The following is a 12,431-nucleotide window of genomic DNA, read 5'->3' as shown; positions in this document are numbered from 1 at the left end:
TTCTTTGTGGTGAAAATAAAAACTAAAACTAAAATATATAGTATATATATTATGTAAAACAATTTTAAATATAGTATTACTTTATTTAGTTTAGTCAAATATAAAAAAAATTGAGAATTCAGTTTTCAAAAGAACAAAATATCATAAAATCTATAATAATAAAGTTGGGTATGCTCTTTCCTCGTTAAGCCACATCAGCACGCAGGGGTGGGCAAATAATATGTTACCGGTGATGTGTGTCTATGCCGCATATAAAAAAAAGTATTTCTGGTTTTCATGGAATTACGGTGACGTGAGCAATTTGGTGTTTCGAAAAGCATGGAACAAGACACAGATGTGATCCACAATGAAAGGAGTAACGAATGGAGATTTTTCTTTGATAATTTATGATTTTTGTTGGTATGCGATCTGACTTTCTCTCCATGTAGATTGATCGTTGTTTCACCGCTTCAAGTGAGTCGAAGCATAGATTTGAAAAAAAATTCATTGACGTACGGGATGGAGTCTATCACTTGGGCAGGAAAGGATTATCTTGGTCTTTTTAATACTAGGAGAAAAAAGAGTGAGCTTTGCTTCGTATGGAGTTTGATCTTCAGCCGTGTGATACTTCTTGTTGGGGCAATAGTGGATTTGTTGGAAGTGGAGTCTACAGCAGGAAAACAAATATTTTTGTCAGATCGCTTTTCCTAAGTGCAAGGTTCATCCATTTTTCTCTTGTGGGATCATTGTCACGTGGGATGTGGAGGAGTCTGAGTTTGTGTATCAAATATTAGATCATAGTTTATCTTCCATCCTTACATGTTTATGATACACGCTATGGTATCACATACAAAAGAAATAAGATTCAAAAGTAATATTTCCTTAAAGCATTAAGAATAGAGTTTTGGTATTTTTCCTTTTAAGATACTTTAAGCAGTTTTTCAAATATTCGTAGGGTTATGATTTGTATAACCCTATATAAAAAGAGATCTAATCTTATTATACAAAGCTTAGTTTTTCAAAGTTGTTAATTAACATGACGATGACACATGACAATTAAAAATTTAAGATGATGATATGTGTTAAAATTTATCATATTTAATAATATAAATATAATAAGATAATAACACAAAAGAATTATTTAATCGTAGTTTTCCTTTTTAAATACTAAACAAAGATAATAATAGCAAAAGATTATTTGATGGTTTTTACTTGACAATAATTTCCTTTTTCTAATTTTTTTTTTCCTTTTTACAATTCCTAAACAAAAAATATGTATAATAATTTACTTAATAGTAATTTTTCGTTTTGTAAAATCGTTTTTTAAAATACTAAATAAAGATAACATCAAAAGATTATTTGATAGTTTTTTTTAGTTGACAATAATTTCATTTTTATATTTTTTTTCCTTTTTACAATTCCTAAAAAAAATATGTATAATAATTTACTTAATACTAATTTTCGTTTTCTAAAATAAAAAAATATAAATTTGAAAATTTGTTTGATAGTAATTATCCCTTTATAAAATTTTCTACAAAATGAAATTGGTTAAAAAGTGTTTAATTGTAGTTTTCTCTTTTTTTCAAATCTAAAAAAATGTAAAATAAGTATTTCAAATATTTTCATATAATAATAGACTCTATTATTTAAATACTAAATTTATGTTTAAGAAAACATAATCCAAAAAGGATTACATTATTTTTTTGTAACTGAAAGGATTACAATTATTCACATCTATATATAAGATTAAACTCTCCTATATTTTGTGACCAAACATAATTGCTTAATATATCATAATTAATCATATAAATATAATAAGATAATAACACAAAAATTCTTTAATAGTAATTTTCCTTTTTAAAATCCTAAACAAAGATAATAGCAAAACATAATTTGATAGTTTTTAGTTGACAATAATTTCCATTTTCTGATTTTTTCTTTTTTACAATTCTTAAAAAATGTATAGTAATTTACTTAATAATAATTTTCGTTTTCTAAAATCATAAAGAAAATATAATTGTAAAAATTTGTTTGATAGTAATTATCCTTTTATAAAATCTTCTACAAAAAAAATTGTTAAAGACTGTTTAATTGTAGTTTTCTTTTTTCTTCAAATCTAAACAAAAAATGTAAAACAAGTATTTCAAATATTTCCATATAATAATAAACTTTCTTATTTAAATAGTAAATTTTATGTTTAAGAAATCATAATCCAAAAAGGATTACAATATTCTTTTCTTTTTTTTTGTAACTGAAGGGATTAGAATAATTCACATCTATATATAAGATAAAACTCTACTATATTTTGTCACCAAACATAATTGATTAAAATCAGAACTCTCTCATATAAGAAAAACATTAGGTGCACTTTTTTTTGATATAACTTTATAATTATCATAAAATATGATGTTGTTGTGCGTAAGTTATTGACACAATTATGTGTGTTAGTTCTTATAGTCGATATAAAATTGGTTATTTTGTCATAGTAAGTCAATGTCAACATCAATTTATTATGTTACGTCAGTAACGATTGATCAATTCAGTATAAACGGTTTATTATGGTTATGTGAGTTAGATAATAATTTTAAATACTTGAACAAGAAGAAAAGGAGATGAAGATACATGTATCAATATTTGTTATTTATATTTATTTATGACAAATACATAGTATTATTATAAATATTATTCGAGTTTTAATGTATATAAAAAATCAGTTAGCGCAGTCAATCCGACACATGCATCCGTAATTTATTCTAAGGCATTTACTTATCAGTGCTTTTTTCTTTTTGAGACATAAGGCTTCACAGCTATCGGGAGTACATCTTGGAGGGTTGGGATTTTTTGATGATGGTATAGGTGTTAAAGTTGTGAAACACCACCTATTTTCTCCTGTCCGAGCAATAGCCCTTTCTCCTGTTATTAATAATTAAAACATAACTTTATTTTTCATATTTAAAGTAAAAAAACAATCATTTCTCGTAAAACATATGTTTAAGGAGTATTCTGCATTTTTTTTAAACGGAAAGTTTATTAATCTTTTGTTTATCACTGATTATTCTTAGAAAATCATTAAACTCAATAATATAAAATTAAATATGTAACCTATGTAGGTATATAAAATAAATGGCATCAAATAAAATTTATTTTTGAATGATTATAAAATACATTAATAAAGCTGTAAATGTAAACACAAACCAAACAGAAGAATTGCGAGCATAACGAAACCAATAAACCAAGGTTTGAAAGCAACTTTCATTTTTGATAATGAAATAATGGTGTTTTAAAAATTAGAACGACATAGAAGTACATTTATAGATGAATCACAAATTGAAACAAGTCTAATTTAAGCTATACATCTTTTCAAATTCCAATATAAACGGATCTAGTTTGACAAAAACAAAAAATCACAACCACTTGTTTTTAAATTTATTAAATAAAAATAGCCTTTTTATATTTAATTTAAAGTATTTTTGATATGCATAAACAATAATTCGATTAAGTCACAGATTCAGAATTTATATAATATATATAGTCTATTATATATGTTTGGAGTCTATTTTAGAGTCATTTCAGGTTCACATACGTTTGAGGAACTTTGTTGATTTCAGAATTATTTGAGTTGCAGAACTGTAAAGACGTGTCCAAAATTTGGCGATGGACGGAGACCTTCCCACGCTGGGATTGAGCTCATATTTTGACACAAGATATATATTTGAGTTACCTTTCCTATTCCATCGGTTTGAGGTCCATCTGAAGGTTTTTTTTTTTTTTTTTCAGATGGACCTCAAACCGATGGAATAGGAAAGGTCCATCTGAAGGTTAAATATAGAGTTATGATCATTTCACTGAAGAATGGTATGTCAAACTCGCGAGAGGAAACTGTCGAAGAAATGAAGGAGTGTCGATCAATAATGACCCTTTGGTGTCGATCGACACTGATGAAAGTAGATGGCCGAGTCTATTTCAAGACCGACTGAGACCCAGAAGTCACCACAAATTAACAGGATGCCTTTGGCCAACTCAAAATTCTATTTATGTGTTTTATTAGTTGTTGTTTAGGGTATTCTTTCTTTTATGATTTATATTATTTTATTTTAGGTTTTCTCTTAGGTTAAAAAAATATAAAAGAATTCCTTCAGAATCTTCTTGGAACTCCTTTGGTTTTTGTATTGATTTCTATTTTATATATTGGATTGATCGATGGATGTCGAGAAGGATGCCAATGACAATCTATAATGCCCTGCCCTACATGTTTCTTAGATGGTTTTTTTTGCAGTGTATTATAAAACTGTTTTGCATGTTAAGTTCTTCCCTGCTATTATCAGAAATTACAGTTTCATAAAAATACATTTGTAACCATATCATAATATAAATTTCTCTGATGCTCATCATACACATCACCCACATTATTTCCAAATATATAATGTACTTGGTCCTCGTAATAAATAGCATTGCACTATAAGTTGGTTTTTCGAACTGTTTTGTTCACAAAAGTAGGCACGTTTTTACCACCAAATAAAATAATGCCAAAACGTGTATCTATCTATATTATTAAAATTAATATAATTTTGGTATTGTTTGGAAACATGGATAACATAATAAATGAGAATTGTTTGGAGACACATGTAGTAGATTAAATATTTATTTTTATTTACACATTTAGTCAATGTATTTATAATAAATTAAATACTTCAGTTTTGTATTTCGTTTTTATTTACACATTTCATCACTGTATTTAAAATCAATTTAAATTAATTAATTACAATTTTGTCGTTTCTTTGTGGTGAAAATAAAAACTAAAACTAAAATATATAGTATATATATTATGTAAAACAATTTTTAAATATAGTATTACTTTATTTAGTTTAGTCAAATATAAAAAAAATTGAGAATTCAGTTTTCAAAAGAACAAAATATCATAAAATCTATAATAATAAAGTTGGGTATGCTCTTTCCTCGTTAAGCCACATCAGCACGCAGGGGTGGGCAAATAATATGTTACCGGTGATGTGTGTCTATGCCGCATATAAAAAAAAGTATTTCTGGTTTTCATGGAATTACGGTGACGTGAGCAATTTGGTGTTTCGAAAAGCATGGAACAAGACACAGATGTGATCCACAATGAAAGGAGTAACGAATGGAGATTTTTCTTTGATAATTTATGATTTTTGTTGGTATGCGATCTGACTTTCTCTCCATGTAGATTGATCGTTGTTTCACCGCTTCAAGTGAGTCGAAGCATAGATTTGAAAAAAAATTCATTGACGTACGGGATGGAGTCTATCACTTGGGCAGGAAAGGATTATCTTGGTCTTTTTAATACTAGGAGAAAAAAGAGTGAGCTTTGCTTCGTATGGAGTTTGATCTTCAGCCGTGTGATACTTCTTGTTGGGGCAATAGTGGATTTGTTGGAAGTGGAGTCTACAGCAGGAAAACAAATATTTTTGTCAGATCGCTTTTCCTAAGTGCAAGGTTCATCCATTTTTCTCTTGTGGGATCATTGTCACGTGGGATGTGGAGGAGTCTGAGTTTGTGTATCAAATATTAGATCATAGTTTATCTTCCATCCTTACATGTTTATGATACACGCTATGGTATCACATACAAAAGAAATAAGATTCAAAAGTAATATTTCCTTAAAGCATTAAGAATAGAGTTTTGGTATTTTTCCTTTTAAGATACTTTAAGCAGTTTTTCAAATATTCGTAGGGTTATGATTTGTATAACCCTATATAAAAAGAGATCTAATCTTATTATACAAAGCTTAGTTTTTCAAAGTTGTTAATTAACATGACGATGACACATGACAATTAAAAATTTAAGATGATGATATGTGTTAAAATTTATCATATTTAATAATATAAATATAATAAGATAATAACACAAAAGAATTATTTAATCGTAGTTTTCCTTTTTAAATACTAAACAAAGATAATAATAGCAAAAGATTATTTGATGGTTTTTACTTGACAATAATTTCCTTTTTCTAATTTTTTTTTCCTTTTTACAATTCCTAAACAAAAAATATGTATAATAATTTACTTAATAGTAATTTTTCGTTTTGTAAAATCGTTTTTTAAAATACTAAATAAAGATAACATCAAAAGATTATTTGATAGTTTTTTTTAGTTGACAATAATTTCATTTTTATATTTTTTTTCCTTTTTACAATTCCTAAAAAAAATATGTATAATAATTTACTTAATACTAATTTTCGTTTTCTAAAATAAAAAAATATAAATTTGAAAATTTGTTTGATAGTAATTATCCCTTTATAAAATTTTCTACAAAATGAAATTGGTTAAAAAGTGTTTAATTGTAGTTTTCTCTTTTTTTCAAATCTAAAAAAATGTAAAATAAGTATTTCAAATATTTTCATATAATAATAGACTCTATTATTTAAATACTAAATTTATGTTTAAGAAAACATAATCCAAAAAGGATTACATTATTTTTTTGTAACTGAAAGGATTACAATTATTCACATCTATATATAAGATTAAACTCTCCTATATTTTGTGACCAAACATAATTGCTTAATATATCATAATTAATCATATAAATATAATAAGATAATAACACAAAAATTCTTTAATAGTAATTTTCCTTTTTAAAATCCTAAACAAAGATAATAGCAAAACATAATTTGATAGTTTTTAGTTGACAATAATTTCCATTTTCTGATTTTTTCTTTTTTACAATTCTTAAAAAATGTATAGTAATTTACTTAATAATAATTTTCGTTTTCTAAAATCATAAAGAAAATATAATTGTAAAAATTTGTTTGATAGTAATTATCCTTTTATAAAATCTTCTACAAAAAAAATTGTTAAAGACTGTTTAATTGTAGTTTTCTTTTTTCTTCAAATCTAAACAAAAAATGTAAAACAAGTATTTCAAATATTTCCATATAATAATAAACTTTCTTATTTAAATAGTAAATTTTATGTTTAAGAAATCATAATCCAAAAAGGATTACAATATTCTTTTCTTTTTTTTTGTAACTGAAGGGATTAGAATAATTCACATCTATATATAAGATAAAACTCTACTATATTTTGTCACCAAACATAATTGATTAAAATCAGAACTCTCTCATATAAGAAAAACATTAGGTGCACTTTTTTTTGATATAACTTTATAATTATCATAAAATATGATGTTGTTGTGCGTAAGTTATTGACACAATTATGTGTGTTAGTTCTTATAGTCGATATAAAATTGGTTATTTTGTCATAGTAAGTCAATGTCAACATCAATTTATTATGTTACGTCAGTAACGATTGATCAATTCAGTATAAACGGTTTATTATGGTTATGTGAGTTAGATAATAATTTTAAATACTTGAACAAGAAGAAAAGGAGATGAAGATACATGTATCAATATTTGTTATTTATATTTATTTATGACAAATACATAGTATTATTATAAATATTATTCGAGTTTTAATGTATATAAAAAATCAGTTAGCGCAGTCAATCCGACACATGCATCCGTAATTTATTCTAAGGCATTTACTTATCAGTGCTTTTTTCTTTTTGAGACATAAGGCTTCACAGCTATCGGGAGTACATCTTGGAGGGTTGGGATTTTTTGATGATGGTATAGGTGTTAAAGTTGTGAAACACCACCTATTTTCTCCTGTCCGAGCAATAGCCCTTTCTCCTGTTATTAATAATTAAAACATAACTTTATTTTTCATATTTAAAGTAAAAAAACAATCATTTCTCGTAAAACATATGTTTAAGGAGTATTCTGCATTTTTTTTAAACGGAAAGTTTATTAATCTTTTGTTTATCACTGATTATTCTTAGAAAATCATTAAACTCAATAATATAAAATTAAATATGTAACCTATGTAGGTATATAAAATAAATGGCATCAAATAAAATTTATTTTTGAATGATTATAAAATACATTAATAAAGCTGTAAATGTAAACACAAACCAAACAGAAGAATTGCGAGCATAACGAAACCAATAAACCAAGGTTTGAAAGCAACTTTCATTTTTGATAATGAAATAATGGTGTTTTAAAAATTAGAACGACATAGAAGTACATTTATAGATGAATCACAAATTGAAACAAGTCTAATTTAAGCTATACATCTTTTCAAATTCCAATATAAACGGATCTAGTTTGACAAAAACAAAAAATCACAACCACTTGTTTTTAAATTTATTAAATAAAAATAGCCTTTTTATATTTAATTTAAAGTATTTTTGATATGCATAAACAATAATTCGATTAAGTCACAGATTCAGAATTTATATAATATATATAGTCTATTATATATGTTTGGAGTCTATTTTAGAGTCATTTCAGGTTCACATACGTTTGAGGAACTTTGTTGATTTCAGAATTATTTGAGTTGCAGAACTGTAAAGACGTGTCCAAAATTTGGCGATGGACGGAGACCTTCCCACGCTGGGATTGAGCTCATATTTTGACACAAGATATATATTTGAGTTACCTTTCCTATTCCATCGGTTTGAGGTCCATCTGAAGGTTTTTTTTTTTTTGACATCAAAAAAAAAAAAAAAAAAAACCTTCAGATGGACCTCAAACCGATGGAATAGGAAAGGTCCATCTGAAGGTTAAATATAGAGTTATGATCATTTCACTGAAGAATGGTATGTCAAACTCGCGAGAGGAAACTGTCGAAGAAATGAAGGAGTGTCGATCAATAATGACCCTTTGGTGTCGATCGACACTGATGAAAGTAGATGGCCGAGTCTATTTCAAGACCGACTGAGACCCAGAAGTCACCACAAATTAACAGGATGCCTTTGGCCAACTCAAAATTCTATTTATGTGTTTTATTAGTTGTTGTTTAGGGTATTCTTTCTTTTATGATTTATATTATTTTATTTTAGGTTTTCTCTTAGGTTAAAAAAATATAAAAGAATTCCTTCAGAATCTTCTTGGAACTCCTTTGGTTTTTGTATTGATTTCTATTTTATATATTGGATTGATCGATGGATGTCGAGAAGGATGCCAATGACAATCTATAATGCCCTGCCCTACATGTTTCTTAGATGGTTTTTTTTGCAGTGTATTATAAAACTGTTTTGCATGTTAAGTTCTTCCCTGCTATTATCAGAAATTACAGTTTCATAAAAATACATTTGTAACCATATCATAATATAAATTTCTCTGATGCTCATCATACACATCACCCACATTATTTCCAAATATATAATGTACTTGGTCCTCGTAATAAATAGCATTGCACTATAAGTTGGTTTTTCGAACTGTTTTGTTCACAAAAGTAGGCACGTTTTTACCACCAAATAAAATAATGCCAAAACGTGTATCTATCTATATTATTAAAATTAATATAATTTTGGTATTGTTTGGAAACATGGATAACATAATAAATGAGAATTGTTTGGAGACACATGTAGTAGATTAAATATTTATTTTTATTTACACATTTAGTCAATGTATTTATAATAAATTAAATACTTCAGTTTTGTATTTCGTTTTTATTTACACATTTCATCACTGTATTTAAAATCAATTTAAATTAATTAATTACAATTTTGTCGTTTCTTTGTGGTGAAAATAAAAACTAAAACTAAAATATATAGTATATATATTATGTAAAACAATTTTTAAATATAGTATTACTTTATTTAGTTTAGTCAAATATAAAAAAAATTGAGAATTCAGTTTTCAAAAGAACAAAATATCATAAAATCTATAATAATAAAGTTGGGTATGCTCTTTCCTCGTTAAGCCACATCAGCACGCAGGGGTGGGCAAATAATATGTTACCGGTGATGTGTGTCTATGCCGCATATAAAAAAAAGTATTTCTGGTTTTCATGGAATTACGGTGACGTGAGCAATTTGGTGTTTCGAAAAGCATGGAACAAGACACAGATGTGATCCACAATGAAAGGAGTAACGAATGGAGATTTTTCTTTGATAATTTATGATTTTTGTTGGTATGCGATCTGACTTTCTCTCCATGTAGATTGATCGTTGTTTCACCGCTTCAAGTGAGTCGAAGCATAGATTTGAAAAAAAATTCATTGACGTACGGGATGGAGTCTATCACTTGGGCAGGAAAGGATTATCTTGGTCTTTTTAATACTAGGAGAAAAAAGAGTGAGCTTTGCTTCGTATGGAGTTTGATCTTCAGCCGTGTGATACTTCTTGTTGGGGCAATAGTGGATTTGTTGGAAGTGGAGTCTACAGCAGGAAAACAAATATTTTTGTCAGATCGCTTTTCCTAAGTGCAAGGTTCATCCATTTTTCTCTTGTGGGATCATTGTCACGTGGGATGTGGAGGAGTCTGAGTTTGTGTATCAAATATTAGATCATAGTTTATCTTCCATCCTTACATGTTTATGATACACGCTATGGTATCACATACAAAAGAAATAAGATTCAAAAGTAATATTTCCTTAAAGCATTAAGAATAGAGTTTTGGTATTTTTCCTTTTAAGATACTTTAAGCAGTTTTTCAAATATTCGTAGGGTTATGATTTGTATAACCCTATATAAAAAGAGATCTAATCTTATTATACAAAGCTTAGTTTTTCAAAGTTGTTAATTAACATGACGATGACACATGACAATTAAAAATTTAAGATGATGATATGTGTTAAAATTTATCATATTTAATAATATAAATATAATAAGATAATAACACAAAAGAATTATTTAATCGTAGTTTTCCTTTTTAAATACTAAACAAAGATAATAATAGCAAAAGATTATTTGATGGTTTTTACTTGACAATAATTTCCTTTTTCTAATTTTTTTTTTCCTTTTTACAATTCCTAAACAAAAAATATGTATAATAATTTACTTAATAGTAATTTTTCGTTTTGTAAAATCGTTTTTTAAAATACTAAATAAAGATAACATCAAAAGATTATTTGATAGTTTTTTTTAGTTGACAATAATTTCATTTTTATATTTTTTTTCCTTTTTACAATTCCTAAAAAAAATATGTATAATAATTTACTTAATACTAATTTTCGTTTTCTAAAATAAAAAAATATAAATTTGAAAATTTGTTTGATAGTAATTATCCCTTTATAAAATTTTCTACAAAATGAAATTGGTTAAAAAGTGTTTAATTGTAGTTTTCTCTTTTTTTCAAATCTAAAAAAATGTAAAATAAGTATTTCAAATATTTTCATATAATAATAGACTCTATTATTTAAATACTAAATTTATGTTTAAGAAAACATAATCCAAAAAGGATTACATTATTTTTTTGTAACTGAAAGGATTACAATTATTCACATCTATATATAAGATTAAACTCTCCTATATTTTGTGACCAAACATAATTGCTTAATATATCATAATTAATCATATAAATATAATAAGATAATAACACAAAAATTCTTTAATAGTAATTTTCCTTTTTAAAATCCTAAACAAAGATAATAGCAAAACATAATTTGATAGTTTTTAGTTGACAATAATTTCCATTTTCTGATTTTTTCTTTTTTACAATTCTTAAAAAATGTATAGTAATTTACTTAATAATAATTTTCGTTTTCTAAAATCATAAAGAAAATATAATTGTAAAAATTTGTTTGATAGTAATTATCCTTTTATAAAATCTTCTACAAAAAAAATTGTTAAAGACTGTTTAATTGTAGTTTTCTTTTTTCTTCAAATCTAAACAAAAAATGTAAAACAAGTATTTCAAATATTTCCATATAATAATAAACTTTCTTATTTAAATAGTAAATTTTATGTTTAAGAAATCATAATCCAAAAAGGATTACAATATTCTTTTCTTTTTTTTTGTAACTGAAGGGATTAGAATAATTCACATCTATATATAAGATAAAACTCTACTATATTTTGTCACCAAACATAATTGATTAAAATCAGAACTCTCTCATATAAGAAAAACATTAGGTGCACTTTTTTTTGATATAACTTTATAATTATCATAAAATATGATGTTGTTGTGCGTAAGTTATTGACACAATTATGTGTGTTAGTTCTTATAGTCGATATAAAATTGGTTATTTTGTCATAGTAAGTCAATGTCAACATCAATTTATTATGTTACGTCAGTAACGATTGATCAATTCAGTATAAACGGTTTATTATGGTTATGTGAGTTAGATAATAATTTTAAATACTTGAACAAGAAGAAAAGGAGATGAAGATACATGTATCAATATTTGTTATTTATATTTATTTATGACAAATACATAGTATTATTATAAATATTATTCGAGTTTTAATGTATATAAAAAATCAGTTAGCGCAGTCAATCCGACACATGCATCCGTAATTTATTCTAAGGCATTTACTTATCAGTGCTTTTTTCTTTTTGAGACATAAGGCTTCACAGCTATCGGGAGTACATCTTGGAGGGTTGGGATTTTTTGATGATGGTATAGGTGTTAAAGTTGTGAAACACCACCTATTTTCTCCTGTCCGAGCAATAGCCCTTTCTCCTGTTA

At 26.0% G+C, this 12,431-nt stretch overlaps 2 long non-coding RNA genes across 2 annotated transcripts; both read left to right on the top strand.

Moving 5' to 3' along the window:
* Positions 1-2,898: 2,898 nt before the first annotated feature.
* Positions 2,899-7,646, top strand: LOC117131894. The gene is made up of 2 exons (XR_004455326.1): positions 2,899-3,723; positions 3,786-7,646. It is a non-coding gene; the product is annotated as an uncharacterized LOC117131894 (long non-coding RNA).
* A 5-nt stretch (positions 7,647-7,651) lies between these two features.
* Positions 7,652-12,426, top strand: LOC117131892. Its single transcript, XR_004455324.1, has 2 exons — positions 7,652-8,476; positions 8,565-12,426. It is a non-coding gene; the product is annotated as an uncharacterized LOC117131892 (long non-coding RNA).
* The last annotated feature ends 5 nt before the right edge of the window (positions 12,427-12,431 follow it).

This window comes from Brassica rapa, chromosome A02 (assembly GCF_000309985.2).
Source record: "Brassica rapa cultivar Chiifu-401-42 chromosome A02, CAAS_Brap_v3.01, whole genome shotgun sequence".
In the NCBI taxonomy this organism is placed as follows: domain Eukaryota; kingdom Viridiplantae; phylum Streptophyta; class Magnoliopsida; order Brassicales; family Brassicaceae; genus Brassica; species Brassica rapa.
This window is presented reverse-complemented; position numbering and strand designations above follow the sequence as displayed.